General features: G+C 28.4%; 1 long non-coding RNA gene across 1 annotated transcript in view; it reads right to left on the minus strand.

The window, feature by feature from the left end:
* Positions 1 to 22,690, minus strand: part of LOC129983671 (uncharacterized) — a 35,197-nt gene that overhangs the window by 7,351 nt on the left and 5,156 nt on the right. The window contains exon 2 of the long non-coding RNA XR_008785434.1: positions 9,854 to 9,920. This is a non-coding gene — a long non-coding RNA (uncharacterized LOC129983671). The remainder of the gene's footprint in view (positions 1 to 9,853; positions 9,921 to 22,690) is intronic.

Here is a 22,690-nt window from a genome sequence, read left to right on the forward strand (position 1 = left end):
TAGCAATTGAAAGAAAGGCATCACTGCTTTCTTATGAAATTCGTATAATCATGAGGCCTTAATGATTAGGACAACTCATTTCATATGGAACAAAAATTGGTGAAAAGGGAAACCTTATGAAAAGGTAACTAATTTTATTATTTAGAGAAGAAATTGAAGAAAGAGTAAATTTATCATTGACTAGTTACGGATAAAACAGCCAATCTTTTCTCACAAGAAAAATATTTATAGTTGTCAATTTATTCCTTGCCACTTCGAAGAATGTGAAGGAAATATATGTTTTCGGCATTTGAAAGCTCTGGAATTCAGACTTTTTTTTTATAAAAAAATGAATTTAGCAGAAGGGCAGAATACTTTAACAGATAAACAGTGCTTTCTTGTGTGTGTGTTTCGCACCATATCATACAGCTATTAAGTACAAAAGGCCTTTGAAATGTTTATTATGTAATAAAGATCATATATACTGTGTGAGACTATTTGTTCGAAATAAGAACTGAATTAAGAGTCATAAAAAAAAGTCTCTGAACTCTCATATCATTATATCATTATGTCTAACATCACTTATAATTTAAAGACATTCTTCAGTATCAATATTCAGTATTCTTCATTCATCTGGTATCAAATGGTGAAAAAATATTTATTAGAGAAATATTATATTTCGAAACGCAAAAAACACATGTTTCGAAGGTCTTGGTAAAGAAGTATTGCTTGCCAACGGATTCTAAAACCCTGTGCGCTTTTGCGCATGCGTTAGGATGAGTTTAATTCGACAAAATAGGGGTGAGAGGAAAGATGAAGGGAGGAGATGGTTACATTCAACAATAAAGGAAATTCGGGAGGATGCGCACATCCGTCTGCATCTCACTCCTTAGTGAGATAGAATCATCGAAAAGTGGTCTTCTCAGAATACTGAAACGAACACTATCTTTATCTCTACTAATAATAAAGACGAATGTATGCGTGTATTTGCATGTATTGGTGATCTACCGGAAGACAATTTGGATTACAGCTGCCAAATTTAGCGAATATATTCCTCGGAAGACGAGAATAAACACTTCGGAGTAATTTTTTTAAATTTTTTATTGGAAATATGATTATTAAAAAATTAATCTGAATGAAGCGGCGTTTTTCAGTGATAGTGTCTGAAAGTATTATGGCTCAAAAAAAAAGCTTTACATCGTTTCAAAATTTAAAAAAATATCTTTTTAATGATGCTAATTTAGTAATTTCGCTAATTTTTTTCTGATTTTTGACATTTTTTAAAAAATATTTTTCCGCAATTTTCAACAGTAGGTTAGATTGTTGCCCTGAAATTTAAACATCTTCATTGTGTCATGAAATATTTAATCTCTTGATTTTCTTCCATCAATGAAAACTACAGAAAAAGGATTCTATGTAGTTTATAAGATGAATGAAAAAGTTTAGTAGTAATATAGCGAAATTTAAAAGATGGATGAACCGGACATTTTAATTTTTAATGGCGCTTTGATGCTATGGGGCTGTCTCCATTAGAAAGGCTCATTTCCAAAATAAATAAAACTTGAGTAAGACAATTAAAATAACATGATGTATAAGTCAATTTGGCGAAATTATGGATATGAAGTTATATCTAAACGGTATATCTGAAACCAAATATACTCAATATTCCCAAAAGATCAGTTGGTCACCTAAAATCTTTACTTATAGTAAAGATGAATGGGTACGGGCTATGTAGGCTAGACCATTTGGCATAGAGTTATCAAACTTGACACATATATAAAAACTATTGAGGATGGAAATAGGCACAGGAATGATTTTGTTTGAAATTTTAATTAGAAATTTAATTAATTACAAATTAAGTGAAATTTTGGCATTTTTATGCGATAGCATCAAAATATAACAGTATAGAAAGGACTTCTATATCATCTTACAATTCAAAAAAATATCCTTAAATTTTTCAATTTTTTTACTATATAAGTTACGTTTATATTTTCATCAATTTTTAAAATAAAGGTTTAAGCATATTTTCAAACAATTTATTTTATACAAAATAAAAATAAAATTTAATGGTGCAATTCAATTTTAAAGGCGACCAAAAAGCGCCAAGAAAAAAATTCGACAAATTATAAAAATATACTGAAGTGCATTATAGGTATATAGACAAAAAAAAAAAAAAAAAAAAAACCCGCCAAATTGATTGAAATTGCCGAAATTTTTTCTCGGCACATTTTGGCCGCTCTTACAACCGACAAGTACTAATTTAACTTGCATGAGCACGTTGAATTAAATTTCTTTGAAAGAAGTAAGAGGTAGAGATTTATAGCAACGTGCACAAAAATAAATTGGAGTTTCAGCTAGTTGGCAATTACAGAGCAGTTTCGCTGATGCGATTCAGTCCATGTTCAGCTTTCTAAAGATCAAATTGAAGTACAACAGAGCGAAAAGTCCACTCAACACGGAGTGATGATAAGGTAAAAGATGAATAGAGGACACAACAGAATGTGATCAACGAAGTTAGCAGATACTGAAGTGCTTCATTGCTTGAAGAGAAACTTGAAGTTTGGTTTTGTTTGCAGTTATTTTACCCAGAACAGTACTGAAGGAGATATATTGTTTATCTAACTGTAGAAAAGTCCACGGCTTGTCCCTATAATAGGTATATTTTTTGTACGAGAGAATTATGTGTTCAATATCATTAAAGCTATTACATTCATAACAAAGGGGATCATTTTGGAGGTTAAAATGATTCAAAAGTTCTGCTGTTATAATTGTTTTGCTGATTAGTCTGACCAAGACAAAATATTCCCTCCGATTTTTGGACCAGAAAGAGTGCTTGAATGCGAAGAATATCTCCTAAAGAGATGAAACATTTGCTGTTTCGATAATTATTGATTGCGATCTGATGAGCTGCTTTTTTGAGGTTTGAAATAATATCTTCAGGAGAGATCCATTCAATCCAAGATGCATTTTCTGTAACTTCATTGGTTAAACGATCTGCAAGCTCGTTCCAGATTATGTTAGGGTACACACAGGAAGGAGATTTTTTTAGTTTCGTTTGGTTAAAATTTCAACTTTTGTGGCTATATGTTGAACCCGACATAAAGTTGAGTGAGTTTTTGATATTGGAATATTACTATCTTATAAAAATACATCTTTTTTTACCACTTCATTGACCGTCTCTAAGAGGATACGTTAATCAGCGCCCAGGGCCTGATTAGCTTAAAATTATGAAATTATTGGTTGTCTTAAAAGAGTGATATTCAAAACTATAAAACTTAGTCAGCTTTGGTAGCAGAAGATAGAAGTGGTTTTTTAAAAATTTAAATGTTAAAGTGTCAAAAATATTTAACTGAATTCGATTCCTTTTAAGACTGAAGCATTGCATAAAATTTTGATTTAATAATAATGATTTGGATAATAATTTTTTTGAAGCACATTTATTGAAATTTATATAAAATATTAATTACATCATTTAAATCATTTTGACAATAAAACTAAAAACTGAATTTTATGATGAATCAAAGAAATTTTAATTGAACAATTATTTGAGATATTACATAAATTATAAAAAAATATATATATTCTGTAATGCACATAAGATTTCAATACAGAACGATTCTGTTTTATGCATTAATGGAAATTTAATCACTTCCACTTCAATTTAAAGTTCCAAATTTGTTAGCGCTAACAAAAAAATTAGAGATACAGTGTACAAAAAGATTTCTTTGATAGCATGAGTTATATGACCTAAATATTTAATTGAAGTAGCTATTAAGAGATCAAGTTACATTTAATCAAAAATTTTAGCAAGCAATAACCCCGCTGAACCAGCTTGTTGCCAAAAGGGGCAAGCTTTATAATAAAGATGAATTTGTGTGTGGAGGGGTATGTTGGGCTCTACAGGGACCATTTGACCTAGAATACCAAACTTTGCATATATATATATGGTTGGGGGGTGAGTATGTACACCTTGGAGTGATTGTTTTGAATTTTTAATTAGAATTTTGATTAATTAAAAACTAAATGAATTGTTGGTGTTTTCCTCTATAGCTTCCGAAAATATAAAAGCACGAAAATAATTTTTACGTCATCTTAAAATACAAATATATATATATATTATGTTACTTATCATTTTACTGGATCATTTTTTAAGCCAATTTTTTTTAAAAACATGTTAAGCCTATTTCTAACAATCTATTCTCTTATAAAAATATTCTTCATTCGTGTATATCAAGTGCATGAAAAAAAAATTACTTCATTCAACGTATTGGTAAGACATTGACAAAAGCTAAAATTAAAAAGATTAAATCTCGCTGCTAACTAAACATAGAAAAGTGCACGTGCCTGTGTGAAAAAAAAATAAATATGAAATATGACATTTTCTGGAAGAATCAATACAAGAAAAAGGTTTTGTAAACTTTTAAAATATCTATAATATTGATTCAATTTTTCTTATTTAAAGAGAAACATGTGCATATAGTGTACAATATATCCACTCTAATTGAAGCTAAACAGCTGATTTCTAAACTGTTTATAATAAGATAGAAAAAAATAAATAGAAATGAGAGCTTGAACGAAGAAAATTATATTTTATATAATTTGAGTATAAAAATGTTCTCGAGAATTTTAAATTTTTATTCAAACCCTTATGTCTTAACTATATTTAGTAAATTTTTCGTAATGTAATGAACTAAGTTTTATATAGAATCAGAAAAAAAAATTATTAAATAATTCACTGAGATTGCATAAATTAAAAAAAATTCTCTAATACATATAAAACTTGAATACCCAACAATTCTAATATCTATATCATATTTAAAAAAACGTTTGATTTCATCAAAGAATAAGTTGAAATACAAGTGTTTGCATAAATTGATGTTTATTCACTTCCGTTTTAAATTTAAATTTAAAGTTGATAAAAACTTAGGGAAATACAGATTTCAGTAAGCAGAATGGTATGAACTTATATAATAGTATAAAGTTATATGACTATGAAAATTTGAAGCTTATAAATAGTTTACTTTTATTAAGTTACACAAAGTTTTATCCAAATTAATTAAAAAATATTCAACAGAAAATCTTAACGATCATTAATCCAGGCAAGCCAACTGGTCGCCAAAGGTGGTTCGTAATCTAATAAAGACAGAAACTTATCTATTACTTTTATGGTGATATTAAACTTAAAAGTATTAACACATTTGTTATAGAATCGGATTATGAAGCGCATAGAGGAACATATAACATGGAATCTTTGTCCTCTATATAGTATGTTAAAATTATAGCTGTTAGTTTATATTCGTGAAATAAATAGCTTGAAAAAAATGGAGATGAAATTTTTCAAACGTAGGTAATGTAATCCTAAGCGTTCAAATACACTTTTATCTGAAGTAATTGGAAAGCTTATAGCAAGCAAAGTTTTGATTCGTGGTCTTGCAGCCATTGAGATATTACTTAATTGGACTTCATCAGGTAAAAAGTTAATATCTTTAAGAAATTCTATATTATAACTTCAATTTTGTGAAAGAACTGGATCTTTATAAAATATGAAATTAAATTCCTTGAGAAAAATCTCTTCATAAAAGTTCCAAATTGGAAACTTGAACAAAAGGACTCAAGGGAAAATTTCTTAAAGATTGTCAAGTTAGCCTTCAGTAAATTCATGATTATTTATTTTTCTTTGCAAGCAATTTTAATTTACTTTAAACAGATTAAAAGTAACAATTCGTAAACTCAAAATTGAAAAGTTATATAAATCAGTCTTCAAATAATGGAGAAAAGAATACATTATTGAAGAGTTTCCAATTAAAAAAAAACATAACTTACCCCGCTGACATATGAGAAAAAAAAAAGCACGATTATGACTGTAAAACTTATAAAAATAAATTTTGAGGATAAAAAACAAAGAAAATTAGTTTTTACTTGTATATAACAATCATGTACTCACCATTTGTTGTTGACTAAATTATCGTTTCCATTTTTTTTTTTTTTTTTAATTTTAACGAAATATTTTGGCAGAAAATTTCAGCGTATGAATTTATTTCTCTTCATCCTCGATTTATAACTATTTGTTAGAATTTTTAACCCAGTAGAAATAATATATTGCTTTTCCCATAATAATGTGAATTGTAGTTCAGTAGATTTTCATATAGAAAAAAATATATATATATCATTCTTTTTGTCATTTTAGCGAGTCTTTTTTTTTTTTTTTCATCATAACATTTCATCTCTAAAAAAGAAAATATTTTTCCTATCTGAAAGCAAACGATTATTTAAAAAGTATAAATATATTCTTTTGGAATTGTAATCCAGTTAGAATTCTTCTTATGGAAGCGAGTTATTTTAGAATGCAAAAGCTGCTTTTTTACAGTAAATAAAACAGCCGTTATGTTTTATAATTTCGTTTTTATTTCATCCAGGAATCTTTTTGGTCATTTGAATGAATTTCAATCTTTAAAGAAGTCGGTGAATTTGTTCTTTGCTGCTGTTATTTACATTATTTTCAATAAGTCTTTGTTTTATTTCTTACTTTATTATGAGTTATCTAAACCTTATAATCGCATTAATTGAATATTTATTTTCATCGGCTGTGTGATTGCTATTTAATATTGTATGAAAATAAAATGGCGTTGTGGCATATTATCCATTTTCATTCATTGCCATCTCTCTCAATACATGATTTTTGCTTTGCTTTGAAATTAATAACTAATTTGAGACTCTGCAATTTATATTTCATAAGCATATATCTTACAACAGTTCTTTACAAAAATTAAAACAAAGAAAATAATAAAGGAATAATTTTACTTACTTCATTATCGTCTAGGTCAATAGAATAGATTCGCATTCTCAGATTCACGTTAAAAGTAATTTTCGAAATATTTTCAAATCAGCAATGCTGCCTTATTTAATTTGAAAATGCTCCCTTATTTTTTATTTAAATCGTTAATTTTCAATATATATTCATATATGTTATTGATAAAATCCTCTTAAGGTAATGGCATATCAAAAATTATATACGGCATGACTGAATAATGTATAAATACAGAATCTAATCACCATACAGTCGAACAGACATTGTTTCAGATTTATCGGCATAAGATAATTTGCTATTGAGTGTGACGTCATATGCACGAGGTTCAATGCGAAATTAGATTCATGTGAATCAAACTTTCCTGATTCTTTAATTAATTCTATTTAAGCTATTAAAGATTTATATGCAATATTATATAAAATTATCAGCTTTGGTAAGTTACAGAAACTTTACTATGATACATAAATTGAATAACATGCTTTATTTTTTTCTAAATGTATTTTATTGTGATCCTTACCTTTGAAGCGAAAATGTGGCATTTATATTTATTTTTTTCTTTACTTTATCTCTTGGAATAAATCAAATTGTTTTCAAAATTAGACTTTTTTTCGTGGCAATATTTTCCTGTTCTGTTGAGTTATATCTCTGAAATTAGACTTCTTTCACGTGGCAATATTTAATAGTTTTCTGTTGAGTTATATCTCTGAAATAAGATATGATATCAAAAACAGAACAAGAACTATTATTAGAATTCATCACCAATTACAGAGAATTTCTTATAATTCTTAATTTAATATATTATAATTTAAATGATTTCATTAATTTTAATATTTAATATTATATTCTAATATTCAATAACATATTCTAATATTTAATATTATATTTTAATATTTAATATTATATTTTAATTAGATTTTCTTAATTTTTTAAATGTTATATTCATAAATTTGAAATTTTATTTCTTCTAAAATTAAGATGGTAAAGTTCGATGTATAATTTTTGTGATTTTTTTATTGGTTATTTAATTAGTGTCAGAGAACTTCTAATCAGATTGATTGTAGAAAAATTATCAAGGACAAGTACAGTCGTCGGCAAACCCCCTCCCCCCCCAAAAAAATGGAATAACTCTGAGCTTTTTACATAATTATCTGATTTTGTAACACAGTAAACGTTTTGCATGGAAACAAAGTTGACTTCTAAAATGTTGTGAATCCAAATATTGTGCGTACATCCCAAATAATTTTCGAAATATTCACAAAAATTTTAAAATTCTCCCTTTGATGGTATCTATATTTAATTTATTTGTATTTAAAGATAACTCTTCGTGGAACACAAGCTTCAACGGCCATTCTAATATCGAGTTGGATAAATATTAAATTCATTTTCAGATCAGACGATTTTAATTTAACATGAATTTTGCTTCCATTTTAAGAAATAATGTATTTTCTCCCGATCAAACGATATAAATTTGAATTCAAAACAGATTAATAGTAAAAATATTTAATCAATTTTTACTCTTTATCAGCAATTATCGTTTGCAAGTAAATGAAATGGAAATCTAAGGAAAACCGTCTCTTTTCTTACATTCAGTAAATTAATTAGCGCTAAAATAAGGAAATTAATTATAACCTATTATTTATATACTCAAAACCACTCGAAGGCATTTGAACACCTATAAAAAATTTTTATTATTATTATTGTTAGCTAAAAGATATTTTCAGAACTTCCTTAAAATAATTTCCTCAAAGTTATGAAGTATTATCCTCTATGCAGTTGTATTTGTGTAAAAACACAATTTTGAGTCTTTAGTTGAAAAATCGTTATATGATAATATAACAGGCTCGGATCCTTTATATTTTCGTCTTGATTATGTCCATCACTTTGTCATTCTTACAACATCGCTTTATAGTATTCATATCTAAATAATAAATTAGCTTCGCAAGGTTTTTTTTTTTTTTTTTTTTTTTTGTAAAATTGTGCTTTTTAGAACAAAATACGAATCACATACTGATTACTTATGAATATTTTTCAATCTGACATATGAACTGGTTATTTAAATAAAAAAAAATCATGAATACACTTAGTTTAACAAGTTATTCGAAGTAATCTGCTATATTACAGTATTCATTTACAGTTTATCTATCGTTACTTATATTTTTGAACTTTTACACATTACTTTATTTTTGAACTTTTACACATTACTTTATTTTTGAACACTCACTTTTATCATAAAGAAATCAAATCCGAGATAGCGCTATATGATACTGTCAATATGACAGTTGACAGAAAAAGGCTCTAATAATTAGTTATAAAAAAAGGGCTATTTCTGTGTGTGTAAAATAGCGTTTTTCAGTATGATAGATGAACTTAAAAAGCAAAAATATTAAATATTAATTCATAAATGAAAAAAAAATAATGTGAACAACGCATCACTAACCGAGGATCCGTAACACACGCATCATTCATGTTGTTCTGACCACTCTACTGAACTGCCCACATTTCGGAGCTGAAATTGAATATACTTATTCTAAAAAGTTAGTTATAAAAAAAAAACCGTGTGTGTAAAATCTCGTTTTGTCAGGAAGCATATCAATATAAATAACTTAAAAATAAATAAACTTAATAAGAAATATAATAAAATAAATAAACTAAACTAAATAAACAATAATAATAAAAAGCACTAAATAAATAAATAAAATAAACAAATATAACTTAAAAAACTAAACCTTATCTAAATATAAAATATGATCCAAATCATTAGACCCGTCTTCGACATACAAGAAATTAATATATATATAAGAATTGCTCTTTTAAACTTATAAGATTTTTCTCTTTTATTTCACGAGTACTATCCGCACACCTGATCTAGAAATTCATTGATAGCATACCAGCCAATAAATATTATCGTGTTAAAAAAGAAAAAATCATCATGTTTCCAACAAGAATTTTCAGCCCATTCATGACTCTAAATTCCACAATTTTCCCGTTTGAAGCTGAGAAAATACGCTTTTATTAAGCTTCCTCATTAAGAGCAAAAAATCAAGTATATCTTCTAAGCATACTTACTATCAAGTAATCTCTTCGGCACAATATTCTCTTCTCTTTCATGTCTTATTTCTTCGGCTTATAGAATCTAAAATTCGATAAAGAACAATTTAGATGTCAAAACTAGGAATCGAATGTCACCTTTCTAATATATTACGCTAGTAATCGCTTTTCGACCCCTAGAAATAGACAGACTGAGAGACACCATCTTCTAATGGAACTGGGATATCAAAATTTAACATAGATATACGTCTGATGAGAAATCTGTACAAAATTTCACCCATCTAGCTTATTTATTTATTTATTATGTTAGCATAGATTTAGATGGTAAGGCAGATACGCTTCTTTTAGATGGATTGAATTCGAAATTTCATTCAAATTAACGTTTTTGATACAAAAATATAACAGATTTTTATCCTTTTTAACTCGTTCCATTTTGAATTTGCTTGCTCATAGACAGACAAATGTAATTTCAAATACACTTTATTTTTTTTTGGGGGGGGGGATCAAGGTGATCTGAAATGTAAAGATTCGAAGAAATCTAGTGTTCAGTTTATTTGAAGATTGTAACTCTTTGATCGGCAAAATTAGCATACGGACAAGTTAAAAAAAAAGTTTATTTCAAATATTGTTCCTCTGCCATAATTATTACCCTAGTGTAGTTCTTTAACTAGATAAGAGTAACTTGTCTTGCTAACTATGCATTGAACTTTTATTTCTGTTACGTCTTTGGAATTTAATATGTTATTATTAGAGGTTATTCGATGAATCTTTAAATATTTAACATTTACTTAGAGCATTAAAATAATTAAAATATTATTAAACTACTTGAAAAAATCGAATCTATGATATTTTTATTATTATAAAGTATCTTCATGAAACTTAATAAAAAAGATTAATAATCGTCTCCCCTTGAAAATAAAATCCTCCCTCCTTTTAATAAACTACCGGGTGGGCAAAAAAGTCCGTAAAAACTTTAAAAAAACATAAAAACCGGAAAATTAAGAAAAATAAAAAAAACGGTTTTCAGATTTAGCATCGATAAGTCTAGGGATTTTTTTTTTTTTTTTTTTGGTAAGAAAAAAATTAATTCAAAAAACAGCCGATAGGTGGCGTTTCGTACATAAGTGAAAGAATAGATACACAAATAACAAAAATAATGTTATAAAATTATTTATTATTGCAATATGTGTTCAGCATGTCCGCCATCACAAGTGATTACCCCAGGCGTGTCACAAATCCACAAAGGCGTGATTTGAGACGGTAGATATGATTTCTCAAGATAGTTCCTTTATGTTAGCATTTGGAATGTTAAATTAAGCATCAACTTATATTATTACTAATCTTACAGCTATTTTCTAGTACAGTATATGTTTTTAGCCTGAATCTGAAACGCTTCGAGAATTTTAAATATTACATTATTTTAGATTGCTTTTACAAAAGAAAAAAAACATTTTTTTCAATGCCTTTTTAGCTTCTCAACATATAATCCTAAATCAAGCTCGAAAAGCAACAACAACAAACTGCAGACTGTTATGCACACGAGAAGTGGCAACATTGAATATATCTGCTCTCCACGTTGCATTACAATGCATCTTAGATTCCATTTTGTTTGAAAGGTAATGATAGTTTTATGCTTTGTATCGAAATGGCGATTTTTAATTTTATTTAAGTCAATACTGGCTGTAAAATAATTGCTTTCTTCTCCTGAATATATTTTGGTAGGGGGGGGGGACTAGCATATGAAAACTTCTTTAAGTTTCTTTTTATTGCATTTTCTAATTTACCGACACGCATTTAACTAAAGCGCAATTATCTCACATAAGTAGGTAATCTAATGAATATAGAATAATTTTTGCTTGGATAGAAGGAAAATATTTGTTTAAGGAAATGCAGCTAAATGATTTACAGCTCACTGTATTATTTAGCAGAAGAGCGGCGACTGTTTTTTTATTCAAATATCTGCGTGACATCCTCTTACAGCAGTGTAGAAGCATTGCATACCCTATGCGTTTTTTGAAAAGGCTCCCAATTAGATATCTAATTCAAATTATCATTGATGAGTAGTGAATTGTTCGGTTAAAGAAATTTTCTGATTGGCAGATACCAAAAGAACGCAGCTGATTTGAAAAGTATTTAACCTATAAGACTAGATTATGGCTTTGCCAATCCTTTTTGTACTGTTTCTTCACTGGAGCCGTATTATTTGATTATCGGAGATGAAGTAATCAGGATATAAAGAAAATGTTGTAAATTAATATAGGTATGTATTATTCTTTATATGAAGGGCAATTACGAAACTATATGTAAAAAGTGTTTTATAATATCTATTAATCATAAAAATGAATGTTGGCTCTCTACAGGCAGGACCGTTTGATTTATAGTTACCAAACTGGTTATATTATATATATATATATACACCTTGGAGATTGGGAATACGTATTTCGAATTAACTTTTTTGAAATTTGAACTGATTAAAAGTTAAGCTGAATTTTATCACTCTTCTGCAATAGTTTAAAAAAATATTATTACGCAAGAATAAATTTCAAATCTTTTCAATTTTTTAAAAAATTGTCTTTTTAATGACGACTTATTAACTATTTGTGCAACATTTTACTTAATTTTGGCAGTTTATTTTAAATTACCTAATTTCCAACACTTGATTGCCGGCGTCCTGGCATAGGGGTAGCCCTCTTCCCCGTGATCTGGGAGTCCTGGGTTCGAGTCCCGGTTTGGGCATGGTTGTTCTTCCTGTTCTATCTGTGAGATGTGTGAGTGTGCCCTCCTGTAAAAAGGGGTTGCGCAAGCGAATCAGTGATGCGTGAGTAGTGAAGTCGTACTCTTGGCCCAAGTTGGTTCTACGATAAAAACAAGAGGCGCTCCCCCTTAGGCTTAAATCGGCTGTCTTCGAACCGCGGACTTGTCCGTGGCAAGTGCCATAAGAAACAACAACAACCACCATCACTTGATTGCATTGTTGACCTGAATTTCAAATCGTTTTTATTATTTCGTCAAATATTTAACAGCGGGAATTTCTTCCTTTGTTGAAAATTAAGGAAGAATTCTGTTTAATATCTACATAGCTTAAAAGACAAAAAAAACTGACGTCAAAACACGGCAAAATTTAGAAAACAAACGGACCAGATATTTATATTTTTAATAATGCTATGATTTTATAGTGCCATCTCCATTAGACAGGTTCATGCACACAATAAATAAAACTGAAATAAAACAATTAGAATAGCATGTTCTAAATGACAGTCAGTTTGGTGAAATCACAGCCATGAAGTTATATCTAAGCGATTTATCAGAAATCAAATATGGTCAATTAGCTGATCTTCTGAGGCGAGAAGTGATGAGTGCCAAAGGACTTTATTCCATTAGGATGGTTCATATATTGGACAGACAGAACTTGAACCATCCCATCCTTCCTATCTGTCCATTACTAAAAACTATAAACTAACATGGCTTTAATTCCTGAATTAATGGGATGCTTCAGAGCATTTTCATGAGGTAATCAGGAATACTATGCATAAAATTTTAATTGAAAGTAAACGCAACTAATAATCCTAATGAACGAGCTAGTTTTCTAATAAATGAGAACGTTATAAGATATAGTTTCGAATAGTTACCAATATGTTAAATAACAGTCTTTCGCTATGTCTGTGTTTGTATGATAATCCTACTCTTCATACAGTTTATGTACGTGAAAGTATAGTAGTAAAGTTCTAGACTTTAAGATAGCCTATATATAATGTCTTTAATGTGACCTAGAATTCAAACTAAGATCTCGAGGCCCTTGAGACTCCTGCATCAGGTTCTACACTCTTTATAATTAGGTGGTTGCCATGGATCGTTCGAATTTAAGACTACGGCTGGCACCTAAAATAGATTGAGTCTTCCTCACAACTTTGATCATCCATTTTAATATCGAGAGATTTCCTTATAAGTAAATTATATAAAGATATAAAAATATTGAAGCAAATTTTTTTAATCTTTTCTTTTTTCCTTCATTTAGAATTGAAGAGTTTATATTATATATTAAATTATGTCAATTCTAAGCATGATTATTGTTTCTTATTGCCTAGAATAGTATTTGTATTACATATATATCTCAAGCTGATTTAAAATATTGATGTATAATGAAGATCACCGTCAGTTTTCAATGCGTTAAATTGAGTGGAAATTGTTTAATATCTTAGCGGTTTAGAAATTATGAGCATGGTTTTATTTATATATTTTTCTTTTCAAGAAGGGCAGGATCAATTTTCATGGCTCTTTCAAGATTGACTATCATTTATTTTCTCTTTGATCTATTTCATGCCTTTAATCTACTTCTTCGAGATTCTGGATGCAATTTTCCCTCTGGCCTATAATTTGTAGTTGTAAATCCTGGACTTGGGTTCCAAAATATCATATTGTAGTAAAGTCTTAAAATATCATCACATTAAAAAACTTTATTTTATCACTTACATTTTCATTCTACATTATTCATTTCATTTTCAAATCAAGTTTACCAATCATACAAAAAAATCAAGTTTAAAATGATATAAAATATGAGAAACTTTCAGTAGAGTTGAAACAACACGCAAATGCGTTTGAAATCGAATACTTTTGAAATATTGATTTACTTATATAGGCATTTAAAGCTATATTGTGAATGGTGACTTTATATTTATCCCAACAGCACAGTCTGCGGTAAAATATTATAATATTATATTACATTATTCCATATTCAGTTATATTATACAATATTGCTTAATATCATACAATATTGTACAATATAAGTGTACTTTGAAGGAAATCAAGCAATTAAATATTTAAATAGTTAATGAATGTCAAACATTTGTTACATCAGCTGTATTGTGTAGTAAATTTTTTAAAAAAATGTATTGATACAAAAGAAGAAATTGTGTGAAAATGAAAAGAATTTCACAAAAAATTTGAAAATGGCGCAAAAATTAATTTTTGGGCGATAATATGCCTCGAAGTTATTAAAGTGTAACATAAGTATTTCGATTATTTTTCCATTAAAATTTTGTAAAATTCTGTCTCAATAAGTATCCACTACCCGAGAAGTAAGTACAATAAATTTGGTAGCAGTAAATTCGAAGATTTTCCTTATAAAGTCATTGCACTGAATTGAGTGATGCATTACATAATACTCAATTTAACGAACAAAGGTTGTTGTTTTATAAATATATGTAACATAACTGCGTTTAATTGTTTTTGTTAGAAACATTTTCTAAAGATTAGAATATTTACATTTCTGAAATACATTAAAAATTACATAATTTCATTTAATTTTTTTTTAAAATTATCTTTATTTTCTGTTTAAACGTTTTTACATTTGTCATATACACCATATACCATAAGTGGAAATAGCAACTTATTTCAGTATCATAAAATTGATCAAAGATGGTACAAAACGATCGTAATGTATTATTGTCCATTATTATCATGAATGAAAAATTATAGCCTTCAGATATGACATTCAATTAATTCCTTTCTTATAGCATCTTATTCCAATTATATCAAGATAATTATCTTCTACAGTTAGTTGGGAAAATCGATGTGTTACATATCGATGTCAAGCAGGAAGTGAAAAGTTGGAATTAGCTATTTAGGATGAAGTGGAACTCCAGTGTATCTACCAAACTGAAAGTAGCTTACGCAAATGTGAGTAAAAGAGTTTACATTAATTATTCATATCTTTGTTAAACCATTGTTTGGCATTAATTTTTCTCGATGAAAGTAAATTTAAATGTTGAAAGGTTAATGACAGGAATCGTGGTGATGGACATAAATTAAAATAAAAACAGAAATAATGAGTATAATTAGAAATAATTTCCTGATATAAAATTTTGTCGATTCGAAGAAAAACGATCTTATGTGCAGCACATAATTTTGATACTGTTGTTTTCTATTAAAATTCTTATGTGCTTTAATAAGCCATTAATGATACATCATATCACTACCAAGAGATCAATTCGTTTATTGTTATTCAGTAAATTATGTTGAAGAGAAATACTAAAGGATTTTTTTTATCAATCATTATTATTGAAACCAATATAGACTCGTGTTCTTAGTAATCAGAGATCCCACCAAGAAAACTGGAGTGGTAAAAAATGAAATTCAAAAATAGTTTACTAGTTGTAGATATTCAAAGTACTCAGCAATTTTTCTTCCGACGTTGCTCACAGATATTATGAGGAATAAATAATATTTTATGACAAGTTAATATATAGTTTTTAAGTTATTAAAAGTTAAATTGAATAATTTATAATATCTATCTATAGAAATTATTATTTTTCCTTTAGTGGCAATGATTACAAAAACGGATGTTGCTCAATTAATGTGTCGTATATAAGGCTTCGGCTTCATATTATTATTATTTCTTACTTATTTGTACATATTTATTTCTGTTTTATCTTCTGGTATTTAATAAAATTCCCACAACATGCCCATCAGACAATTCAAGGAATAGAATGGTTAAAGGACACGGGGATATGAGAGGCGTTCTGTTCTTTCCTATATAAGGACTCAATCTACCTCGATGAAATAATTTAACCAGTGTTTTAAATGTTTCGTTCTGTAAAGAGTGATCATTTCTGTAAGTTCTTGCAAAGCGTAATTATAAATGTCCTGATTTCAAAGCGTTGTAAATAGATTCCCTCGTTAGAATGAGGCTAGATACTTAAAGCAATAAAAAGAAGATTGCAGTTAAAGGAAGATTTCTATTTCTATTCTATTTTTATTTCTATGATGTTGCCAAAAATTTTTTCGCTATTCATATGCATCAAATATTATTACTTAAATAAAACTGCCATTTTCCCCTAATAGAATACCGGTTCTTTTCTGTTGACAATATTCTCATGTTTGCAGAGTTCGTATAAGATACTTTCCTCAAAAGCGAATTTTCTTTTGTAAGCTTTTTTATAATAATTCTGATATTGATGAGTATCAATTTATTTTTAAAGAATTTTTTTCCTTTACTAAGCCAAATTTCATCAATTGTAATAAAGTTACGGACCAGAATTACAAATTTATAGCATTTCAAAATCGCAGTTGGAATTATAATTAATCTGTAATATTGCAGTAAGTATTTGTTTCTAAGACCGAATAATACACATTTTAATTTTTAAAATATATTAAATATGCATTATTTAATATTTTGTGAAATATTGCATATGCAGTCTCTCAAAAATATAATGGGAATCTTTCTTCCAGCTGGCACCTTTCGTCGCTGTCGAAGAGACTAAGAACGGAGATGTCCTGGGAGGGTTCATTCCTCAAATAATGGAAATGGTGGCGAAGTGGATGAATTTAGAGTACGTAAAAATCGAATGTATTTTTTAATCTTTTGTAAAATTAAAAATATTATTTATAGACAATCATTAAATTCTATGATTATTATTTTTTTTAATTTTGAATGTGAAGCGTTGTTTTGTTGATCAGCGGGATTCCGTGATAATCATTTTTTGTCATCATACATTTTATTGCCCCTCAAATTACCCAGCAAAAATAAACTTTTTCTTAAACATATTCGGTTGCCTAATTATAATATTTACAATCGAGTATACTTATGAAACTGCAGAGTAAGTTTTCATGAACTGAAGTAAACGATTAGATGAAGAGACATTTGGCCATTCCGAGAAACACAATGTATTTTGCTGAAAAAGATAAGGATGAAAGCTAATAAACTGTTTTACATGATCTGTGAAATTACCAAAAATACTGAAATATCTTTATTTTAGCATATCTTCTCAAAATAGATTCAGATACAGCATTTTTTTTAAAGAATACTTCTGTATCTTTGAAGAAATATATTTTTCTTATGTCCGACTTTTATTTTATTGCACTTTGAAATATATCTAAACATTATTTTTATTGTGAATGTGTTCATTTTAAAATACTAGGTAATGGCAACTTATATGAAATCCATTAAAATTTATACGAAAAGCCAATCTAAATGAATATTAACAGTCAATTAAAACTAAAAGCAAATGATATACGGATTCAAATTCTACTCCTTATTAGCCGGCAAACTTTTGAGGAGTGATGGGACATTTTTATCCTGCTTTTCCAATTTCAATAATTGATAAAGAAACAGGATTTTTTTTTATGTCTGACTATCTTTTGAATATAGTAACTGAATATTTCTTTTGAAGTAAACATTTGTTATAAAATCATTTTCTTGCATTTTTTTTTTTCATTTTCTCATCTGAAAATGACAAGAATTTATAGTTATTTTAAGACATTCAATTTTATCTTTAATCCACTGTAATAACAATTTTTAGCCGTAAGGACTATTTGAATATCCATTAAAATAGTTTTTATGGTAAAATGACAAAAACTAGCTTTTAAAAATCTTTTTAAAATGTGGGAGAGATGCTGCTTTGACGCCTTGAAACGGTTAATTCTCATCAAAATTCATCTTTCATGCTGAGTTAAAATTATTAGATTGTTGCTAACTGATTACTGTTTGAAATAAACAATCATCATCTCTTTGAATGTTTTGTACTCATTTTAAAAATGTTTCTTTAAAGACTGACTTATATCCGAGAGCCTTACGATACATACGGAAGTTGGGTGAACAACACTTGGAATGGGATGGTTGGTATGCTGTACAGAAACGTAAGTAAAATTTGAAGCACCTCATTTCATATTTCTTTCATTGAATAGTTTGTGACATTTATGAATATTCTTAGAGCAATTTATTAAATTTGGAGAGAGGAAATGCCATTCCTTGATCAAATTCTCCAAACGAGTGAACACGGCAAGCCTCGAAACTGTGATAATTGTTGATACCGACAGTTCTTGGAACATGTACTTCACCTGTTTTTTTTTTTTTTTTTTTTTTTTTTTTTTTTTTGGTATTTACTACCAAATATTATTCCCCTAAAGGAATGTAACCCTTGGAAGTCTGTACTGAAGAGTTTCCTTACATTTCTGTCCTCTTGGAATAACTTCTACCGCGTTAGATGCCATATTCTTTGTGACTTCCATCTCCGGAGTAATTTCCACATGCCTCTGATCGCATTCTAACCAGTCAAGTATTCTGCAGCTAAAAACTTTTTCCCTTGCTTTCAGCTTTGATTCCATCTCGAGGGTTACTTCCATATGTCTCTGATCGCATTCTAACCAGTCAAGTATTCTGCAGCTAAAAACTTTTTCCCTTGCTTTCAGCTTTGATTCCATCTCGGGGGTTACTTCCATATGTCTCTGATCGCATTCTAACCAGTCAAGTATTCTGCAGCTAAAAACTTTTTCCCTTGCTTTCAGCTTTGATTCCATCTCGGGGGTTACTTCCATATGTCTCTGATCGCATTCTAACCAGTCAAGTATTCTGCAGCTAAAAACTTTTTCCCTTGCTTTCAGCTTTGATTCCATCTCGGGGGTTACTTCCATATGTCTCTGATCGCATTCTAACCAGTCAAGTATTCTGCAGCTAAAAACTTTTTCCCTTGCTTTCAGCTTTGATTCCATCTCGGGGGTTACTTCCACATGTCTCTGATCGCATTCTAACCAGTCAAGTAATCTGCAGCTAAAAATTGTTTCCCTTGTTTTCATCTCTGATTCATAGATGTTCGTCTATGGAAATCTCAAGCTTACACGATGGGTACTGAAATAATGACGAATCTTTGATTCTCTTTAATCTTCTCTTCAGCTTGAGTTAACAAATCATCATGAGTCAGAGATTACCACCTGCATAATCCATTGTTGATATTTTCACATCCTTCGCATACACTTCTTTACCATCGAATCATATAAAATTTGCGCATGAATTTGTATGCAAATTTCAGATATTTTAGCGTTTCTAACTTTAAAAAGCGGATGACAATGTCTGATATATGATGTATACAGCGGGATATCCAATTTTATAAACACATTTTAATATTCTCAACATGCATCCGATGCAACACTTTTCGATCTAAAATTGATTTCAATTGTTTAGCAATGAACCAAAAAAGTGAACGCCCATGTGTGAAATCACAAATGCAACGATTCCGCGGAAAAAATTAAAAACAAAACTTTGTTGCTGGATATCCATTCTATGTATGCTTGAATTCATCGGAAATTTTTGCTCGCGCATTGTTTTTAAAATCTTGTAATATCAATCAATGAAAATGGGTGTTATTTACATCTCCCAAAAGAGTTTTTCATTTATTCAATTATATATTGAGGCTACAGAGATAAAAGGAAATTTATACGTTGTATTTATAGCCAGAAAAAAGGCTAGAATGATATATTAGCACTGAACATACTAATTGAAGCTACCACTGAAAAACGATTATTTAACAAATCACAAGAGATTTAATGTTAATAGCAATTATAAAACAATTATTTGAAAGGAATTTCAATATATAAATTGATAGTTTTTTATTGTTTCGAATCAAAATAATTGAATTACATAGAATTCTTACTGTAACTGGAAGCCGCAGAAAAAGCATTAGATGACATCTGTCGTTGGGGGATGTGGTTTCTTCCATATCGAGTGGACATGGAATATAATTCAAAATTTAATTTTAAAGCGATGCGAGAGGGACTGATATCTATAAAATTTTGTCACATTATCTATAATAAAGGTGTTATCCTCTCCCCTGAACATAAAATTGTGCACTTTGGGAAGGACCATAAAATATCTGAGCCACAAGGGTTCAGATATTTTATTCTTCAGAGTCCCACATTTAAAAGTTGTATGCTTCCTGATATTTTTAAGAAAAACAGCACTTGTGTATTGTGTAAGCAGCGCATGTCATTAGCGTACAATAATTACCAAAGAGCCTATTAGGAGCAAATTTTAGTGACTTTTTTAGCGATTCATAACTGGCACAAATAATCAATACTTAGCATGAATCCAGTGTTTTTACTGGATCTAGCATGCGATTCTTGACTTTTTTTTCTTTGGCAGTTGATACACAAATAACAGAAAACGGAATATATATTCTAAAAGCGTGTTTTTCAGCTGCTTGAAAGCAAAATTTGTCACAGATGTAAGATTGTCACCATGAGACAGCATAGCAAATTTCATTTATTCAGATCATTACGCTTTTGAATTATTGCATTTAAATGAATGCAAAAGTATAGACAGATGGATGATTAACCCTTTGATGGGTTTGATTCAGAATTTAGTACGCATTTCTATTTTAAATGCAAAATCTGTACATTTATCTAACACTACTTTTTGTAGTTATCATAATAATAGGACAACCGGTTCATCAGACTTTGTTTGAATAGATTTAGTTCAAAATATAACTTTCATGGAGATCTAACATGTATAAATTCGTCGAAATCTAATATTTTGAGAAATATGTTATTACCTATTTATGTACTTAGTATATAAGAAAGTAAAAAAAAAAGAAACGGTCATAAAAAAACGACAAACTGTACCAAACTTGTTCAAAACTGTTTTATTTATAAAGCTGCATAAAAAGATTAATAAATTTCATTAAAACTGGAAGATAACTTGCATATAATTAATATTAAATTGAAAAACTAGCCCAAAACTTAAATTAGTCAATAAAATTCGTGTTTTATTCAAGCAATTTCTTAATATTGCAAGTTAGAAAGACATATTTTATTTAAAAAATAAATTCGTTTAATTTCTTTTTATTTAATCCAATTTCAACTTATTTATGCTTTTTTGAATTTTTCAGGAAGTAGATTTGATTCTCAATCCAATACTTCCAACAGATGAATTTTTAGATTTCCTCTATTACACAAACCCAATCACCATCGAAGCTTATACAATACTCGCGGGTAAAAAATCAGAAGAATTGGGTCTGTTTTTATATTTCAGCGTTTTAGACAAAAGTGTAAGTATTGTCATATGATTCTGAAATTACCAAATTTATAATTTGATAATGCTTTCTATATTTAATGTTTTTTGAAAGTAAAATGTTATCACTTTTTTTAAATGTCACAGCTTTTAAACGATTGAGTTTATGTGTATTTCACATTTTATCTATTAACAATATATCTTATTTAACTGATAACTTGAGAAATATTTTGCAATAGAAAAAGGAGATTTCAAAGCGATTAAGCAAATTTGCCTTCCTTTTATACTGTATAAATAATTATAAACTAGGTATTTTACATTAGTATGTTAATAATATAAGCATAGAAAAAGACTTGAATCCGTTTATAGTCTGATTTTGAGAAAAGTTCTAGTGATATTTGTTCCTTTTTTTTTAAAGAAAAAGATTATAGAATCTTTAATTTGCTATCCTTTTGACATATTTTTATTTTTCTAATTTTTTAAAAGATAATTCAATCAAGTTCATTTAACATTAACAAAATTTCTGTTCTCGAATATAATTTATTCTCATTGCTTTTTAAGCATTAGTTAATTGTCTACAAGATTTTTTTTCCAAGACTGATTGCTCGGAATTCTTTTGGGGAATTATTGTTCATGATTGATCTGTATTTATAAGAAATGTTCTAGTTCATTCAATTTATTTCAAGCACACCCATAACATGATTTTTGAGACATTATTTCTCATTCAGTTACTTGCCAAATTCCAAATTATAAACAGCTGCAACACTTAGAGACAATATTATTTCAGATAATAAGGAATATTTCCTCTTATTTTCTAAATCAAATCTGCGGATAAAATAGTTGAACTTATGATGAAAATAATTCAAATTATTAAAAATATATTTTTCATTCTTATTTAAATCATTGAAAAAATATTCGTGTTATTATTACAAAAAATGAAAAAGAAAAATAAATTCAGAATATTAATATTTAATTTTAATTCTTAAGAGTTTTTCTAAGAAAACTGATTATATTTTAAGAATTTTACAAGATTCAGTAAACAATGTTAGACCTTCAAAGCAGATTTCATTAAAATA

Source organism: Argiope bruennichi, chromosome 9 (assembly GCF_947563725.1).
Source record: "Argiope bruennichi chromosome 9, qqArgBrue1.1, whole genome shotgun sequence".
NCBI classification, from domain to species: domain Eukaryota; kingdom Metazoa; phylum Arthropoda; class Arachnida; order Araneae; family Araneidae; genus Argiope; species Argiope bruennichi.